Source organism: Vulpes vulpes, chromosome 1, assembly GCF_048418805.1.
Source record: "Vulpes vulpes isolate BD-2025 chromosome 1, VulVul3, whole genome shotgun sequence".
NCBI classification, from domain to species: Eukaryota; Metazoa; Chordata; class Mammalia; order Carnivora; family Canidae; genus Vulpes; species Vulpes vulpes.
Genome location: NC_132780.1, coordinates 170,080,996 through 170,100,251, shown reverse-complemented (window position 1 = coordinate 170,100,251; position 19,256 = coordinate 170,080,996). Strand labels below are relative to the sequence as shown.

Genomic DNA, 19,256 nt, shown 5'->3' with positions numbered 1-19,256 from the left:
AATCATAATTTATGTCTTCCTTCAGTCTAAGGACTCAGAGAGTTTCTTATTTTATATCCAGAGGTAAACAAAATTATTGTTTTAAATATAACAGAAGCCCACATCTGCTCTTGTGCAAGCTCCTTCTAGCTGCACCAGGGACTGTGGATGTCCATGCAGAGCCACACCCTATCCTAGTTCAAGCAGATCTGGCATTCCTGTCAGTTTTTTGTCCTTTTCCTAAGCAGCTGCTGAGGAGCTCACTGTGGATACCATGTTGCCGTAGTTTGGGATCTAAGTCAAGAAAATTCCTACTTCCCTACCAATTACTATGTGTATGGAGACCCAGACTGTGAGATAATGATAAATGGGGCTCCACCTGTTTAATACCCATACCTAATGTTTTGATCATTGCAATGTCCCCTGCTAAAGGTAAATACTGTTTGCTGACCTCTTAGATCAGCATTGCTGACTTGGAAAAGGGAAAAAGTTTCATCTGATCTTGATATATAAACACTCAGAGTAAGCCTCAGCAGGAATGTTAGCTTTAAGAGTTTTAGACAAGCCTACACCATGGCCAAAGACTCATTTCTGCACACTGCAAAGGCCAATTTCCTGTTTCATGCTCTGTATGCAGCCATCCTCAACAAATGAGACCTGCTGGAGATCCCTTTCTGTATCTGAGAAACAAAGTGTTAAGTCTGACATGGGTCAGTGAAATCATTTTTTGCTTTAGAGCATGGCTAAGAAAAGGAGGAGATCAATTCTCTCTTCCAGAATTTGAAATCTGTCCTGAATCCCTGGCCCATGAAGATGCTGGTATGCTTCTTGGTATTTGGGGATTTCTTGCTGATGAATATAATACAGCCAAAGCCTTGCTTGGCTGCAAAGAGAAACCAGAGAAAAATAAAGATTTGCTTTCGTTGGTAACATACTGTAGGGTCAGGATGTTGTTCTAGTGACTCACTTGAAAAAAAAAAAAAAAAACGTGGTAGGAAAACTAAATTCAACCCCATGACAAAGTGCTATGGCTTTTGTTTAACAATAATTCCAGCCAACTCACTGGCCAGGATTCTTTTTATATAGGCTGGGTCTACGTGATTTCAAAATATCCAGTACATTTAATTCTAAAATTTGCCTCAGTAACCGAATTTGCTTATAAAATGTTAAACCTGAACTGATTTAGACAAATAATATATGGAGTATATACAATAAGTGATCAATTATTTGATTTATTAACTGTGGCCTGAAATTTTGCAGTGCTCTGCTGTTTTGAGAGATTCATTAAACTCACTGCTTCTAGAGCTTACTACCCTATTATTATCTCTGTTTCCTAGCTTCTAGGTTAGAAAATATATTTCTCAGGGTACCTCGGTGGCTCAGTCAGTTGAGCATCTTGAGCAACTCTTGGTTTCAGCTCAGGTCATGATCTTGGGGTCATGGGATCAAGCAGTGCATAGGGCTCCATGCTCAGCAGGGAGTCTGACAGAGATTCTCTCCCTCTCCTTCTGCCCTTCCCCTCAACTCATGTTCTCTTTCTCTCTCTCTCTCTCTCTCTCTCTCAATAAATAAATAAATCTTTAAAAAAGAAAGAAACTAAGTAAGTCTATTTCTCAACTGGAATAGCTCCATTTTCCATGAGGTGGAGGAAGAGATGTTTGGGAAGATATAACAGACCATCTCAGGTCCCTACCTTCCATATTTGAGGCACTCTATCAACCACTTAGTATTTTTTAACCTCCTTTATTGAAGACTTTGTTAAAGTTGGAGTTTTTAAATTTATATTAATGATTCTTCCATAACCATAATTCATGACATATGCATTCCCACCTAAGTCATGTTTCCCACCTGTTACCTTCATGTGAAAAAAGCATCTCCTTCCAGCTTCACCTCTCAAATATTATCCATACTTTGAGGCCCAGCTCAAAACTCTCTCCTATAAGAACAAGTGTGAATTTCCTCTTGTACCATGCAATGATGTCCCTGGTTACAAACTAAACTATGTTTATAGCTTTATCTAGCATGCTCTGCCTTGTGCTATAATTCTTGCATCCATGCCTGTGTTACCACTAAATTATTAGCTCCTTGAGCACTGCACTTCTGTTTATCCTATAGTAGGTAAGTAAAAATTGTTTCTTAATTTAATGATGCCTGCATCCTCTAAATAAATATACCAGATGACAAAGTGGTGGGAGTTATGGGGGGAGGTGGGAATAACAGGGAGGGGGGAAAAGAAGAGAGTGAAGACAACGTTGAATTGGAAATCCCAACTGATTTAACATCTAATAATATTCATATTGGCAACTATAATGAGGACAAACCCAGACACTTTTGCTCTGCATTTTATAATGCCTTATTTTTCTTTTGGTATTTTTATTTACACACAAACAACATTTACAACAACACAATCCTCCTGATTGGAACATGAACATGTCTACCTGGCTTTCTTTTGAACAAACAGCTTTAAGAACAAACAAATTCTGATAATAAAGTAAATCTTCTCACTTCTCCTGGCCAACAACCCCATCCTTTGTTTTTAAACAATAATTTGATGTATCAGTACTACCTTCTCTCAAGGCAATGGAAGAAGACAAGAGCCAGTGAATGCTAATATATGACAGCATCACCAGTGAAATACAACTCACATAAGTATAGAAATGACTCTAAGTGGGTGGTTGCTGCCACATAGGAAAAGTACATACTCAGGAATGAACTATCTGTAGCATAGGAGTGAAAATTTTTTCATAATATATTTAAAGAGGTAGTCCTATCCTAAATGCATTTTTAAGTAAGAGTCAGTATTCTTGAGTAATTCAGTAAGCAGATATTTCTTATGATTGACCCACTGGGAATTTTAGTTTAAATTTTTGGAATGCTCAGGATTCATGCTTCATCATCTATATTGATAATTAACACTCTTTCAAATGTATTACCTACCCAGGAGGTTTGATGGTTCTGTTTTTTATTTTAAATAGAGATTTAAACAGCCCCACCATTTTGATTTGGTTTGATTATTATAAACAGAATCTAGGGATTTTACACTATGCATCACAAATTGTGAACCTTTGCTCTCCACCAATACTGTACTTGAGATTTCTAACACTTAGCAATTTTCTAACATCATGGTTTAGATCATCTTAGAAAGACCGACATTTATATTTTCCCCTTGTGATGCAAAATCAATACTTTACTGGCTGAGAAAAAGTGAGGCACTCCATTCATGTTAGACTGCTGAGTGAAAATGCAAACAAGTAGGCAGCAAATCTTTGCATGTTATGGAAACACAGAAGCTAAAAAAAAAAAAAAAAGTCTTGCTGATTGCTGACTTGCTTGCTGGAAATATTAAATTTGTCCAGTTTTTAGTTTTTTAAAATCTCATCTTTCTGCACTTGTTTTTATGAAGAGTTTTATCAAAAGTATGCATGATTACCAGACAAAATCTATAGTATTCTTACGACAAGAATTTCCATCTAAATTTCCATATGCTTTCTGCACAGTCAAATTCTTTTTTTTTTAATATTTCTCTTTTTTTGGCCAATAATAACATGATCAAATAGTAAAATAACATGCAGCATGTATCAGTGGAAATACCTGTGATGTAATGGAAAATCAACTAACTGAGATAATGTGGCAAGGAGGTCTAAAAATAAGGTGAAGTCTCTAGACCTTAGTATTCTCCTAAAAGCTGCCCACAAGGTCAAAACATTTCACTTTGGTTTAAGTGTAAAGGAAATTAGCTGCAATTTATACAGGAGAGCTTGAAGATTTAATTGCGTTCTTTAGTGTGTATGTTTTGTGATAAAAGCTACCTGCACTTCCCCACAAAGAACCTTTGCCTTTGCTGCCTGCCATAGGACCTCACATTCTATTTTGGGGGGAAGATCTTTTTTTATTTAAATTCAATTAGCCAACAGTTAGTACATCACTTGAGTTTCAGATATAGAGTACAATAATTCATCAGTTGCGTATAACACCGAGTGCTCATCACATCACCTGCCCTCCTTAATGCCTGTCACCCAGTTACCCCATCCCCGCACTCACTCCCCTCCAGCAACCCTCAGTTTGTTCCCCATAGTTAAGAGTCTCTCATGATTTTTCTCCCTCTCTGCTAACTTTCCACTCAGTTTTCTGTTCTTTCCCAGAGTATGATACTCTGAGTTGCTTCTTATATTCCACATATGAGTGAAACCATATGATAATTGTCTTTCTCTGATTGACTTACTTCACTCAGCATCATACCCTCCAGTTCCATCCACATTGATGCAAATGTTAAAGTGCTTCCTTGTCCAGCAGAGCTTCTCAAACTTAAGCAAGCACCCAAGTCCCCCAAAGGGCTTATGAAACAGCAGACTGCTGGGTTCCACTCAAACAGCTTTCTGATTCACTGGGCCTGGGGTCTGGCCTCAGAACATGCATTTCTAAGAAGTCTCCAGCAGCAGCTGACATTGCTGGTTGATGACCACATTTCAGACACCTCCATCTCCAGCAGGAGCAGTTTAGAGCAACTCAGAGGACAGCTCTTGTGGGCAACGAGTAGAGGAGCCAAGAAAGAGCCATGGAATGAAGCTGAGCCTGTGAGGTCTGAGAAACAAGAGACTTCCCAACAGTCATTCTGGGAAGGAGAATTACAGTCTTAGAAATACTCCATGTGGTCAAACTGAACCAAGGGATATGAGAGTGAAGAAGACAACAGAAAAAAGAATCACAATAAAAACTTAAAAGGGAACAAGATTACTCACACACCAAGCCCTTCACAAATGAGAGCAACTGAGACAGATTACAAGGAAAACCTCTCCTGCACCAAGAATATGATCCTCCTCCAATCCTCCTCTCCTGCCTGCAATTGGAAGTGATAGAAGTTCCCTTCTATAAACAAGCAAAACATGTGTGAATCTCAGTCCACTGACTGCAGTGTACAGAAAATACCATGTTCCCAATTACCCAGTACTCAACTTCATTGCCAAATCCAAGTCCTATGCTAGCTGGGGAAATGTGACCTCAATTATGTGTGAAGTGTCCCTCTGACTCCAGGCCTGTGACACTGAAAGTTCAAGGACCACAGATAGGCCCAGGCATGATGTAGAATTTAATGCTCTATGGTCTTCGCATACTGGTCATCAATCCACAGATACCGTAGCTGGGACATCATGGACCTGTTCCATGGCCAGGATCTGTTGCTTCCTTGCAATACTATTACCATGAGAATCTCCTGTGACCTTCCTATAAACCAGTCTGACTAAAGGCCCCACAGAGCAATTCTCCCTTGCATTCTTGCTACCCCATCCCAGAAGGCAAAATTACCTACTGCATTAGGACTTACAGATAGTCCACTTCTCTCCATCCCTTGGATTGGAGGGTGATCTCTTTCCAGTGTGTGTTGACAACAAATTCCTGAGCTCCCCACTCCTACACCTACATTACTCTGGGGCCCAAAAACCCTCTTCTCTCTTTTACTTCCTTCACAACTTCCTAAGTTTTCAGGATTTAAGTTCAAATGTCTGAGGTTCCAGCACCTTCAGGAGCCACAATTCTAGAGTAAATAAAAGAAGCTGGTCAGGTATATATGATTAAGAGTGATGGAGAGTGTTGTACACTGGATTGAACCTTGAAGACATTAATATTACATTCTTTTAACTGTAGAGACCAACAACACACACTTTTGGGCCAATGTATAACCACCTTCCTATTTGTGATTATGGTTCAAGTTTATGAAAAACAAAGATTTGATGACTATTTCTTCTTTCCTCTTGGCTATTCCTGAGGCACTGAGTATCCCACAGGTACTATCTTCTTGAAGGTAAGATTCATGACCATCTTGTTCACTGTTGTATCCCCAGGAGGTAGAACAGAGCCTGGCACACCATAAATGACCTCAGCAAATCTCTTTTGAATGACTGAGTGAATGAATGAATAAATAAAGACAGAATCGAAACAAGGACAATATTATTTTTAAAATTACAAAACTCTATCATCTTTAGTCTATACTAATCACATTAATGATCAAATGCCATGTTGTACAGAAGAGCAGATGGCACAGGGATCAAATATGAGGTATACTTACAAGGTGATATATTTCCATGAGAGACAAGACCTCATCTTTGGAACCACTCACCATATCATTGGCTGTTCATGGTAGTAAAATCATAAATTCCTAATAAAATGTTGAATGCATTTGACTAAAGCTAAATTAGGCAAATAGGTTTATGTCTGACTGTGGCCTGTGTGGTGGCTAAAGGAAAACAGAAACTCAAATGATAGGGAGTGTTCTAGATTTCAGGACTTAAAAAGGTCAAGAAATAACCTGAGGAACCCAAGCTTAGAAGCTAAAAACTTGACCTGAACTAATGTGTGCTGTGCTTCTCACATTCACTAAAAAGCAGTCTAATTTGACTCTGCCTTGGGAAAAATTATCATTGCATTGCTACCACCTATTTGCCTTTCTGCGTCAGCCAGCCCCTGGAGGTCATGGTTTTCTGCCTGCAGCTTTCTCTTTTATCTGAGGCCATTCTATGAGACCCTGATCCACTGGAAAGAAATTTAATCGTCTGATCTACATGGCTGCTTCCACCTGTGGATTGCTTCCCTTGGTGAAGCATTTAGCACTAAGCCAGAAGCCCACAAGCTCTGATAGAACACTCCAGAGGAAGAGAGGATTTGCTATTGCAGCTGTTCATTATTTGTGAACCTCTGCAATGTTTGTCCTGTTAGTATTATCCAGTTTGAGGAATACTTTGGTAAGAGACAGGGATATTTTAAAGTCCCTATGTCCTTAAGCATGGATATCTGGGAACAATTCAGTGTTCATTCTTACTTTATAGCAAAGATTCTCTCCACCTATTTGGACCCCAGGGTCTCTATTTCAATCAGACGCAGCTTATACGCTACCTTCACATGTACCACTGATCTCGAACCTCTGATCACTCGAACTGCCATTGCTGATGGCAATGCATAAAAGCTGCAACCTACAGCACCATGTGCTAGAAAGATAGTGAGTGCGATGTGTGGTTAGGACGTCTGGGTTGAGTTACGGTTCCATGACTTGCATGGATTTGTTTAATTACTAACTTCCAAAATGTATGTCTTAGTGAAGATTTAAGAAAAGAGATTGCAGGAAGGTTTTGAAGAGCAAATGAAATAAAAGTATGAGGAAGCACTTTGTGGGAAGTAAGGAACAATGAAAGTGTTAGTCATTGCTATTGATGGTACTGATCCAGTTAGGAGAAATAGAGCGGGAAGTGAGAGGAAGATGGGAATGAGAGATTAATTGTGGCAGCAGCAGGAAAGACAAAGGCAGAGCTCCAGGACTCTGTGATAAGTGGTAGTTGTGGGGCAAGGGGGATGTGAGTTCAGGGAACCAAGCCTGACTAATCACAGTATGATTAATCCGCTCGTCACTGCCCCAAAAAGAAGAAAATAAACACCCTGGTCTGCAAAAGAAAGGAGGTGGGAAGATGAGACACACACACACACTGTGAGATCTCAACAATTTGTGTCATCCTTCTCACGCAGCAGGCCCCATGAAATCACAGAAGACAGAGGAAGAAATAAGAAATGCTTTTAAGCAAGGATGGAGAAATTACAAAAATTTGAGATGCCAAACATGAAAAATCTGGATACGATGTGCAATTTTTTAGGAAATTACCAAAATTATTTCAGGAAGCAAAAATAGATTGATAACCATGATAAATAATGAAACAGCTGTCAAAATGTACCCCTGAAATGGCCAGTGGGACCAAACAGATACTTGAGTAAATTGAACTAAATCATCACAAAATTAAGGATTGCCAAGCTGATTAAACTCTTTCAGAATGCATAAAAATGGGGATCCCTGGGTGGCTCAGTGGTTTAGCACCGCCTTCAGCCCAGGGCGTGATCCTGGAGTCCTGAGATGGAGTCCCACGACCGGCTCCCTGCATGGAGCCTGCTTCTTCCTCTGCCTGTATCTCTGCCTCTCTCTCTCTCTCTCTCTCTCTCTCTCTCTCTCTCTGGGTCTCTCATGAATAAATAAAAATAAAAATAAAATTTTTAAAAAAGAGAATGCATAAAAATATTTCAACTTTCCATCTCCTTATATAAAATCAATATAACTCTGGTAGCAAAACTGACATTAGATAGCTCAAAAAAGAAACTATTGGCTAACGTGTTATGTAGTTATAACAACTTTAAATAGGTGATAGAAAATCCATCTCAACATGACATTTTTAATTTTTAAAACAGCCAGGGAAATATATGTCCCTGGTAGAAAAATTTTAAAACTGCACATATACTGGCCCATTTTATTAAAAAGGAAGAAAAAATGGCAAACTACTTTGGACTTCAAAGTTAGGAGAGCAGACAATGAGAGAATCTGCTTATTCCAACACTAGATGAAAGGAACAAAAACACATGACATAAACTTTGAGAAGAGATGGCCAAGCCAATAAATAAAAGATGCTTATTGGTTCAGGAAGTCCTTTAACCTTATCTGCATCTCTCAGAAGAAATGGTAGGGAAAGTAGATGAGTCAAGCAAGTCCTCAAAATGTTACTAATATTTCTAAAAATAGAGAGAAGCCGGGAGGGCAGGCTGCTGGTGAGAAAGTCAAGGGAGCACCTTTGCAAACATTTCCAGCAAAGGAACTCACAGAGGAAGAGAAAACTTCCAGGGAGTGACATTCTGCTCTCTTCCAGCTAGAGAGGAAAAAGAGAGGGCGCTAAAGATCTCCAGCAGTATACTACAGAGATGAAGACAAAAGAGCAGATAAATAAGAAAAAACTCAGAACTGTCTGCAAGAGCCAAAATGTGAGAGATTAAGCAGAAGTTAAAACTCCCCTTGGCCACCAGTTGACTGTTAATGGGGCTCCACCCCACAGGAAATGCTACATTTTCCTATTCTGATTGGAGAGGAAGGGTGAATAGATTCCTGGCTCCTGGGAGAAATGTGTAAGTAAAACAAGGAACATGAGTAATCTGAACAATCTCTCTTTACTGGAAGCATAAGCTTCAGGGCATCACAAACAAGCCAGAAGATGTTTGAAGGACTCCAGAAGAGAACACATTCCCAGTTAGACGAAGTAGACTGGGAAACAGGGAGTTTGCCCAAATCAGAGAAGAAAAAGCACAGCCAGAGTTTCCACCTTCCCTACTGTCATGATCTGAGGCTAGAGAAAAATTAAGTGATAGTAACAACCAAGCCTCAGAGTGCAGCTCTGAGAGAGAAAGGCAAAGTGGAGAGATTTGCTGGAGAGAGTATCCTGGAGAATTAATTCATAGACGCACTTCCAGAACAATTGAAGGTCTGGACACTGCCTGAGTTAAGCTCCAGTGAGATTAAAAGAAATGGCATTGCAGTTATATGTAAGGATGACAAAAATGCAGGGAAGAAAAGTGACATGGTCTACAAGAGGGACAGAAAAATCCTACTTGGAAAGAAAACATATTCTAAGTGCTAAAGAGATTCTCTTAAATTGATTCATTGTACAAGGATTTAGGGGCAATATGAAGAAAAAAAAAAATGAAAGCCCCTAAAACAACAGGAGTAGGTGTAAAAGAAGTCTGAAGAGATAACCTGGTACTGCAACTCTACCATTAGAACCATTATACCTGGAACCAGGGTGGCTCAGTCAATTGAGTGTCTGACTCTTGATTTCTGCTAACGTCATGATCTCAGGGTCGTGAGATCAAGCCCCACAAGGGGCAACCCACTCAGCTAGGCGTCTATCCACTTGCAATACTCTCTCCCTCTCTCTCCACCCCTCCCACTTGCATTCTAAATAGATAAATGATAGGTTGATAGATAGATAGATGATAGATAGATAGATAGATAGATAGATAGATAGATAGATAGATGATAGATAGATGATAGATAGATAGATGATAAAATTCTTTAAAAAAACAATTACACCTCTATTTCATAGATTTGAAAGAGCAAGAAAGAAGCACTGAAAGTCATATTAACAGGACAGAGGAAAGACTTAAGATAATATCAATATCAGAAAACAAGTCAGAAGCTGATAGAAGGCAAAGCTAGTATAACAGAAGGATATTTTATGCCTTTGGAATTGTGACTCAAACAAATGAAACAGAAGAAATATTCAGAATATTGGAAAGAAAAGTCCCCAAAATAAGAGAGAAGTTCAGATTAAAGAGCAGAGCTTCTCTACTGAGAAAAAGATACAGAAAGATCAAAATCACAACATATCCTAGTTAAGGGATTAAGATTCAAACACAAAGAAATAGGTTTCTATCAGCCATGCAGATATAAAAAGCAAGTCAGCTAAAAGGAGGGAAATCAGATTGGTTGCAGACTTCTCCACATCAATATACTAAGCCAGAAAACAGTAGAGCAATAGCCACAATATCTTGAAGGAAAAAAATTATACTATATCAAAATATATTACACCCTGACACACTGATTTTGAAATAAGGGCAGTGGGCAGACACGTCGAAATGTGATAGAACTTAGGAAATATAATACCTGAGACCTTCCTGAGAAAAAATATTACAAATAAATTAAGCCCACCAAGAATGGGAAAATCATTGTAAAATGACTAGTTGAATACACAGGGCCATAAAAGAGCAATGTCAAAAAAAAATCCTAAGGCCAGAGTTGTGAACTAATGCCCACAAGGATAGGCAGGACATATGAGTGATAAAAGCAGATTGGATTCCGTGTATTGAAGACCTCACATTACCAAAAAAATATAGCTACATCCAATTTCATCTAAAAGGAATAATTTAGGAGCACCTCGGTGGCTCAGTGGTTGTTTTCATGTTGCGATATTAACTGAACTTGTATCGGTTATAAATTTTTCACAAAAAAATCTATTGTCATTTTTTTTAAAATAATAATAAAACAAAAAATATGATTTCCATTCACCTGGAGAAACTTCATTGCTACAACGCAGGTATACATCATTCTAAGTATATATACACTCAAAGATACACAAGCACACTTATTTTTGCACACATATACTCACACACAAACATACAGACATACACACACACATAAAAATGCAATTTTTTAATGGGTTCATTCCATACTTACTGCTTTTTCACCAAATAACATAAACACATTAGAAAATAGAGTTTTATAATATCTTTTTAATGTCTGCTTAGACTCACTAAATGGTTTCACATTTAGTTTATTTAACCAATACCCTAGTTTTGAATAGTTAGGTTGTTTATAAGCCTTTGCTTTCCTATATACTGCTGTAATAAACATTCTTGCAGCTACACTTCTGTTCCCATTATTTTTTAAGAGAAAATTCAGCAGAATATTAAAAGAATAAAACACTGGGATCAAAAAGGGTTTATTCAGAAATATAATTGCAACTTAAAGAAATATGTTAATCAAATTTATCATACATGTAAATTTAAAAAATAATTATATGATTGTTTTACATAAGTTTAAAAAGTACTGGCATAACCTTAATATCTAAAGCCCTTGGTAAAACAAAAGAAAACTTTCTCAAAGAATATCTATCCCAATGAAATACCTACTAAAATTACCAAGTCAAAATAACAATTAACTTCTAAATAAATACACATAAATCAATGCTTTTTCTAGATTCCAGCAATGAATACATAAACAATCAAGAGAAAAAAGATGCTCTTCAAAACAGTATCAAAATATGAACTAGCTAGAAAAATTTTAACGCATAAAACACACAGAGAGGAAATTATAAAATTTGCTTAGAGACATACAGATTACCTGAGTAATGAAAAAATATATACCATGATCCCAATGGCAAAACTCAATATTGTATAAAGAAAAACTATGAATGTATGCAATGGGGCTGTTTTAGAACTTGAATCATGACAATCATTTTTTGGAGAAGTATGATAAAATAGTGATTTTCATACATCTCTGGTAGGAGAGTACACAAGGATAAACTTTTTGGAAGATAACTGTGAAATCTATATAAAAAGGCCTTTCAAAATGCCCATGCCTTTGCCCAATGATGACAGGTTTATACATGTAGAAAGATATATCCACAAAGCCTAATATTACATAGGAAGCAAAAATAACCATTTCACAGTTCAAAGAGTTCTGAGATTGGTATATGGGGCACATATACAAAGTTCATAAATATATCTGAATGTGTATATGTATATTCACACACTTAAATATTATAAGCAGTACAGTGTAAGACAGGTAAGACAGGTGCAAAATGATAAACGTCTCTATGACCACATCATTTGGAGAAAAGGGTAGAATCTAATGATAGAGAAATGAATCTACCATGAAGCTAATGAATCTTAAGCCTCAGGGCTCCTCGCTTACACATGACATTGCCAAGTCCCTGGGAGGGGGCTTACCAGTGTGTTCACATGGTCATATAATTTTTTTGCAAAATTTGCAAGAGTAGGATATTTTAACCTCAGTTAGTAGGGCTTCTGTCTCTTTCTACTCATTATCCCCACTGGCCCACTTTCCTTCCCTCCCACAGAGTGGCCATGAGTATTTGTGGTTCAGCTAAGGAGAAATTAAGTTGGGGGTACATTTGTTGGGCTTAGTGGCATATACTGATGTGATTCACAGTCATCTCTATCTTTGTTGAGTTACTGCTCTCCCTCACAGCATAGGACTGGCTTCCAAAAATACTGTGCAGTACAATGTGCCAATTCACTCTCTATCCTGACACAAAGGTGCAGGCTTATAGGATAGAAACATGCCCACAATTCACAACCTAGGAAACATGTGGATGGTATAAGGAGAAACAAGACTTGAAATGTACAGACCCAGAAGCCAGTCTGTGGAAAACTCTTCTGATCATCAGACCTGTAACATTGTAAACAGATGAATTGGCACCTCAGTATGCCTCAATTAGAAGTTTTTTTCCTGGCAGAAGTTATACTCGATGAAGCAGAGCAAACAATTCTGACCACAGTGAGCTTTTTTTTCCTTTCTGATGGCAATCATGAGAAATAGAATTTATCAGACTCTCTGTGTTTGTAGGTCACAAACCTACAACAGAACTATAAACAAGAATCACATCTACATGTGAAATTGCATATTTTATGCATCCCCACTCTGTGTGATAAAACATAAATTTCATTCAGCCATGTTAGAGGGAAGATTAAATTATCTGTCTACCTTAACCACAGAAAACGATCTTAGAAAAATTATTGTCATGTAAAGAGGCAATTAGATATTACAAAACTAAACATACTTTACCGTGTGATCCAGTAATTGCATTCTTTAGTATTTTCCCAAAGGAGTTGAAAATTTATATACACATCAAAAACCTGCACATCAAGGCTTACAGCAGCTATATTCATAGTTGCCAAATACTGGAAGCAACCAAGATTCTCTTCAGTAGGTAAATGGATAAATAAATTGTGGTGCATCCAGATGATGGAATAGTATTCAACACTAAAAAGAAATTAGCTATTAAGCCATGACAAACCATAGAGTAACCTAAAATGCATATTACTAACTGAAAGAAGCCAATCCGAGAAGGCTACATATTGTAGGATTCCAATTATATGACTTTTTGTAAAAGGCAAAACTAACGAGACACTGAAAAGATCAGTGGTCACAGGGATTGGGGACAAGAGATAAATAGAGTATACAGGATTTTTAGATCAGTGAAAATAATTTGTATGATATTATAACAACAGATACATGTTATTATACTTTGGTCTAAACCCATGAAATGTACAGCATCAAGAATGAACCCTCAAGTAAACTATGGACTATGGGTGATTAATGATGTGTTAATGTAGGTTCATCCTTGGTAAAAAATGTACTGCTCTGGTGAGTCATGTTGGTAATGGAGGAAGCTATGCATATGTGAGGGCACATAAGAAATCTCTGTATCTTTCTCTCAAATCTGTTGTCAACCTAAAACTTCTCTAAAAAAAAAATTAAGGCTATATAAAAGAGGCAGAGATGATGCAGCCAAAAATAGTAAGGGGGGGGGGGAGGCATTGTAGAAATGTGTCAGGGAGTTTATTAACACAGATATTGTTATTTTTCTGAATTTTATTATGTCTGTGGTAATTGTCAGCTTTTTTAATTTTCCGATTCAATATGTTTTTCTCATTCTAATTTTTTTTAATTTATTTATTTATTCATGAGAGACACAGAGAAAGAGGGAGAGACACAGGCAGAGGAGAAGCAGGCTCCATGCAGAGAGCACGATGTGGGACTCAATCCCAGGACTCCAGGATCATGACCTGGGCCAAAGGCAGGTACTAAACCACTGAGCCACCCAGAGATCCCCTGTTTTTTCCTAATTCTAAAAAATTAGTCTCACACTTTCTAAACACTTTTGTAGCCAATTTTGTATTTGTAATTTTGTATCCTTTCTTTAAAGAGGGCTCCAAAAATTGTTAGTAATGGGCTCCACCAAACCTACATCTGTCTTTGTTCAGGGGAGGTAATTCTGAGCAAAAGTGATTTTACAAAGACAATAAATAATACTATTGAGGACCATTATCACATCACCAAGGTCTCCAAATATCCTAGAAAGTGCTTAAAAGGAAATAACTTAAGTAACTGAGGGTTACTGGGATCCAGGTGTTAGCAGGTTCTCACCTCGAGAGAGATGGAATTCCATGTTTGGTGTTTTCCCTCAGAGAGTTGATTCACTCTTCTATAGCCTTCTCCTCAACATAAACAGATCACCATCATGTGAACCACCTCTCCTTAACAGGGTTTGTGCAGGCTTTTCTTAAGCACAGTACAACAGAGCACATCATGACACAACAGCGTGTTCACTAAGTCCCATGTGTAATATGTGGGAAAAGATATTTAATCATCCTGTCCTCGTATCTTCATTCCTCTTTCCCCAAGACAGAGCAACATAGCATGTTTCTTCCATATGCTAGTCCTGTGGCTGCCCCTTCTTCACTGTTTCCCTCAGTTTCACAAACCTTAACAGTAGCATTTGAGAAAACCTTGGAATGTCTGGGGAGGCTTTCTATCTTGGGAGTTGTATTTTGAGAAAATAAAAGCCGGAACAAGCAAAGTAAGCCATAAACATCTGCCAGTGTCCTGTAGTCTAAAGCAAATGTAAGTGGATTCCTGACTTGCAAGCTTTTTTCAGAAACTGAGAATCAATGATAGAATGTAGGTACAAACTTAGGGCAGATCTGACTCTAGTTTCTTGTTTAGAAACCAATGAGCTCAACTTATCATATTCATTCCCTAGCTCTACCTCCTAAAATGACCATCCAAGTGGTAATGATGATACAGAGAACACTACTATGAATCATAAACACAGATTTCCATAGGCAGATCTTTTGGGCTCAATTATATTTTTTATCATTATTTCTTTCATCATTCAGACAAGGTTTTTCCCCAATTCATTAAGGAGCAGGAATCTAAACACAGAAACAGAGTTAAACAGCAATAGGATTATAAAAGTCTCTCACTCGTAGTTTTTGGTTTATTTTTGCTTTTTTAATTCAGGCAATGAACCAACAACCAAGGCATGGAAAATATGATAAAGGATTTGATGTTTGAGAGAACACCAACCCTGGTAACCTTCTCAGTATATGCCATTACTTATATAAATATTGAAAAATTCAGGAGATTTAAGATCTGAACTAATAGTAGAAATGACCAATGATAAATAAGCTTATTAAAGAAAAAAGAGAATTACAGCATTATTGAAAAATTTTTTCCTTCAAAACAACAGAAAGTCATTATGGAACTTTCTAACAATAGATATTATTATCAAATTTAAGTAAGTATCAGACATAAAAATGTTGCTTTGAATTTTCTCTGATGCATAAAAGCTGGTTGCAATTACTTTAATGTTTTCCAGGATTAAAACATCATCATTAGTGATTTAAAAAAAAAAAGGTCAGTATATTTATAAAATGCCAACATTTAATATTTCCTAATTCTTCAATATATTTCTACCAAATATTCTTTGGATTAGGTAATACCAAGATAAAAATGGCTCAGCTATTCTTTGGTGTATTTGTACACTTACCTTCTAGTATTTGACTAAAATACATGCTGTTATCTAATAGGCTTATGTGGATGTCTTAATTCATTGAATCTACAACTTCAGAAAATGATTAATGAGGAAGTCATTCAATTTTTCATAGGTTCCAGGACATGAAGTTTCCACCTGGGGTTGTCTGGTCCACCACTCTGCTTCAAAGAACACAAAAGCTCAATATCCAGTCCAGGGTAGAGGGTGAAAAACTGTGGTACATGTGGCTGGATGCCACATTAGGAAGCTAGTGAAGTTTTGAAGTTAATCATATTCTTCAAACAACCTTCACTAACTATTAGTTGAGCTTCTACTATATCCCTGCACAGTGCCTGAAGTTGAAGTTAAAGATACATAAAGGGAATATAGATGTGCAGCTAGTTGGACCTGGCCCCGGCACTTGCAACATTAGCAGCCTGGGATAATTTACTCAGCCGCTTATGGTCCTGATTTATACTTCATAAAACACTGTTAATAATATCTACTGGAGAATGTTGTTATAATGGTGAAATGAATGATACCATGCATTAGCAAATAAACCTTCACAAATAGTTTCATTTCTTTAAAAACTCTGCTCAGCTCTGACTCTAATAAGAATCAGACTCAGTATTACTTTAGGGTGTCCCCAAGAATTCTCCAGAACAACACATTGAGTGAGGCCCACACTAAAATTGTCTTTGGAATTTGAGAAGAGAAAGTGACCACAGAGAAATAGAAAAGAAAGAAAAGGTGGGTGGGGAAGACAGAAGGGAGAGAAGCCAAACATCTTCTTTTGTTCTCTCCCATGCTATTTCACAGCAGAATATACCTCTAAATATAGTAGATTATTATTATTATTATTATTCAAAAAATCTGGAAGGAGGGAAAAAAATCTGGAAGGAGAAATTGTAGCCACCCTCTAAAGTTTATTCACATGTTTTGGTAAACATATCTATCCGTGTCAAAAATTACTGCGACTTTTTTTAATGTGATCAGATCTCCCCCTGGAGTAAATGCTTATTAATACATAAAACCTTTCAAAAGCTCGTAATTATCCATATATATCACACACACTTTGTTGACCATCCACGGCATATTTTAAAATCAAGCTGGCTTTGATCCAGCAATCTACCACAAATATGGCTAACCAACAACCAGTGTGCTCTCAAGAAGCACAGATTTCCACATGTAGCACAAAGCAAAAGAAGGTAAAAGGAGCACTACAAGATCAAAGGAAAATGATTTGAGAATTGCCTATCAATTTTGTTTTATCTATGCCACTACCTTCTTCCCTTATTTGGATAGTTAAGACTTGTCACTCTTTGGAAGGTTAAGACTTGTCACTATCTGTCCTACACTACAGTGCAGATGACAAAGATCACTGCCAAGTCTGAAATTTGAGAGACTGTATACTGGTCCTCTGAAAACCCTCTAAGGAAAGTAGTTATTTTGCCTTTAGAACCTCTTGAGATTATATGTAAATGTACGTGCATGCAAAGGCCTGTTGTTACGTGAGCTTGGAAGAGAGTTCCCAAAGCTTTCCTCACACTCTCTAAGGAGTATGATTTTGGCTCTTGATTATCAGGACCAACTTAACGAAGCTTCCTAATTTCGTTTTACTGATTGTCCTGTAAGCCTATTGTATTTTCAGAACTAGACATTTAGAGATGCAGAACAAGAAGAAAAATATCACTTAACTCAGGAATTACACAGAAAGCATGTGTACAATCTTGCCTACAAAAGAAATCAATGTAATTTTTTCCTGGAAAACCTTAAGAAGTCAACTGAGTTTGTAGCATGCAAACTTTAGTTTATGCATCTTGTTCTTAGTACCTGCAGCCCTCAAACTTGTGTGTAAGGAGCAAAAATTTACTTGTGTGATAGCACAGATTTGTAAAAACTACAAAGCGTCCAGAAATGTAGTACCATTTCTAACCAAGTCCGATTATAAAGCAGAAGACAAGTCTAAAGCTGAAAATATCTCTGCTTTGCTTGGAGTGATTCTTTGAGCCAGAAGGTTGGAAAGTATCTAATTAGGCATTACAATGTTCATCTTTGGTAAACTGAGGCCCTTAAAATTTAAGTGAATTTTCTCAAAATTACATTTCTTGTTAGTGACAAAATCAGCACTATAACTCAATTTCCTTCCTTCTAGCCCAGTACTTATAATTTAAAATGTTGAAACAAAATATAGTCAAATACAGTGTGTCATTATTCATGACGATGATTAATAATTGCTAAATTCACTTCTAATCAAGTTCGCCAAAACCTTTTTTCTGAATTTAGAGTCATGAGTATGTACTCCAAACCACCCAACTTCTTAGAAAATGCAATATCTGAACACCCATCTTAAGTTTTTCTAAACCAAGAAACTTAAACCTACCCGCTACTGATTCTATTCTTGTGACCTACTGCATGGATTTTCTTTGGCAGCCCAATAAAAACCTCACATGTTGAAATAATTTATTTCTGAACCTAATATCCCTCCACAAATTCTTCCATTTGATTAACTTTTTTTCTCTTTATCATCTCACAGACATTCTAACAGAATTGGAAAATTGCTCATTTTTCCAATTATGAGAATAAATTAAATGAGGTAATTTGAGAAGGGGAAGGTGGGAGAGAGAGAAATGGAGAATTAACTTTTATAATTTTCTTGGAGATTATATATGGTTCAGTAATTTAAAGATAGCTTCTTGGGGATTTTACTTACAATCTCGTTACAATCTTTTTAAGAGCAGGGTAGGTTCCAAAAAGCTGTTTCTCAATCCATTTGTTTGAACTTTTAAAGTAACCCTCTAGAAGCAGCCCCTGAAAGCCTTTGGGTCGTTGAGGCCCTTTGTGCCAGACTCTGTAGTGTTTTTCAAACCTATAAAGTTTGCAGGTTAAACATTTGTAAGAAAGAAGCTTTTTTCTGAGTGCAAACAAGAGACAAGAGTACCAAGGTTGCTCAGGTTAAAATTAAAGGATGTTTAACCAGGAACAGATGTAGGCATACAATTTTTCTCTGTTCCTGAGTTTCAGAAGCACCTTTCTACCATGAGAGAAGCCAGCAACACCTTGCACAAAAGCTGCTGGTTTATCTTCTCTTCATTGTAGCCACTCCAGAGAAAGGGAAATGAGATTGCCTGCCAACCCTGTCTCGCATTTCGCCATCTCTCACCACCTCTGTCTAATCCTTGGGTAGGAATGGCCAACCAAGAGAAGCATTGCTGAGATCAAAATCGGAGCGTTCTTTCTCTCTCAGAACACAAACAGAAGAACCAGGTACTAAGCACCAGATGATTAAGTACTGAATGAAATGAACTGACAGTTCTGAAAAGAAAGGGGGTGAGTTATAAATATTTGATGAAGTTAATGGAA

General features: G+C 37.3%; 1 long non-coding RNA gene across 1 annotated transcript in view; it reads right to left on the bottom strand.

Moving 5' to 3' along the window:
* LOC140595363 (uncharacterized) overlaps window positions 1–18,739 on the bottom strand; it is a 484,426-nt gene extending 465,687 nt beyond the window's left edge. Inside the window, exon 1 of the long non-coding RNA XR_011996929.1 lies at window positions 18,607–18,739. This is a non-coding gene — a long non-coding RNA (uncharacterized lncRNA). The remainder of the gene's footprint in view (window positions 1–18,606) is intronic.
* Between the last annotated feature and the right edge of the window lie 517 nt (window positions 18,740–19,256).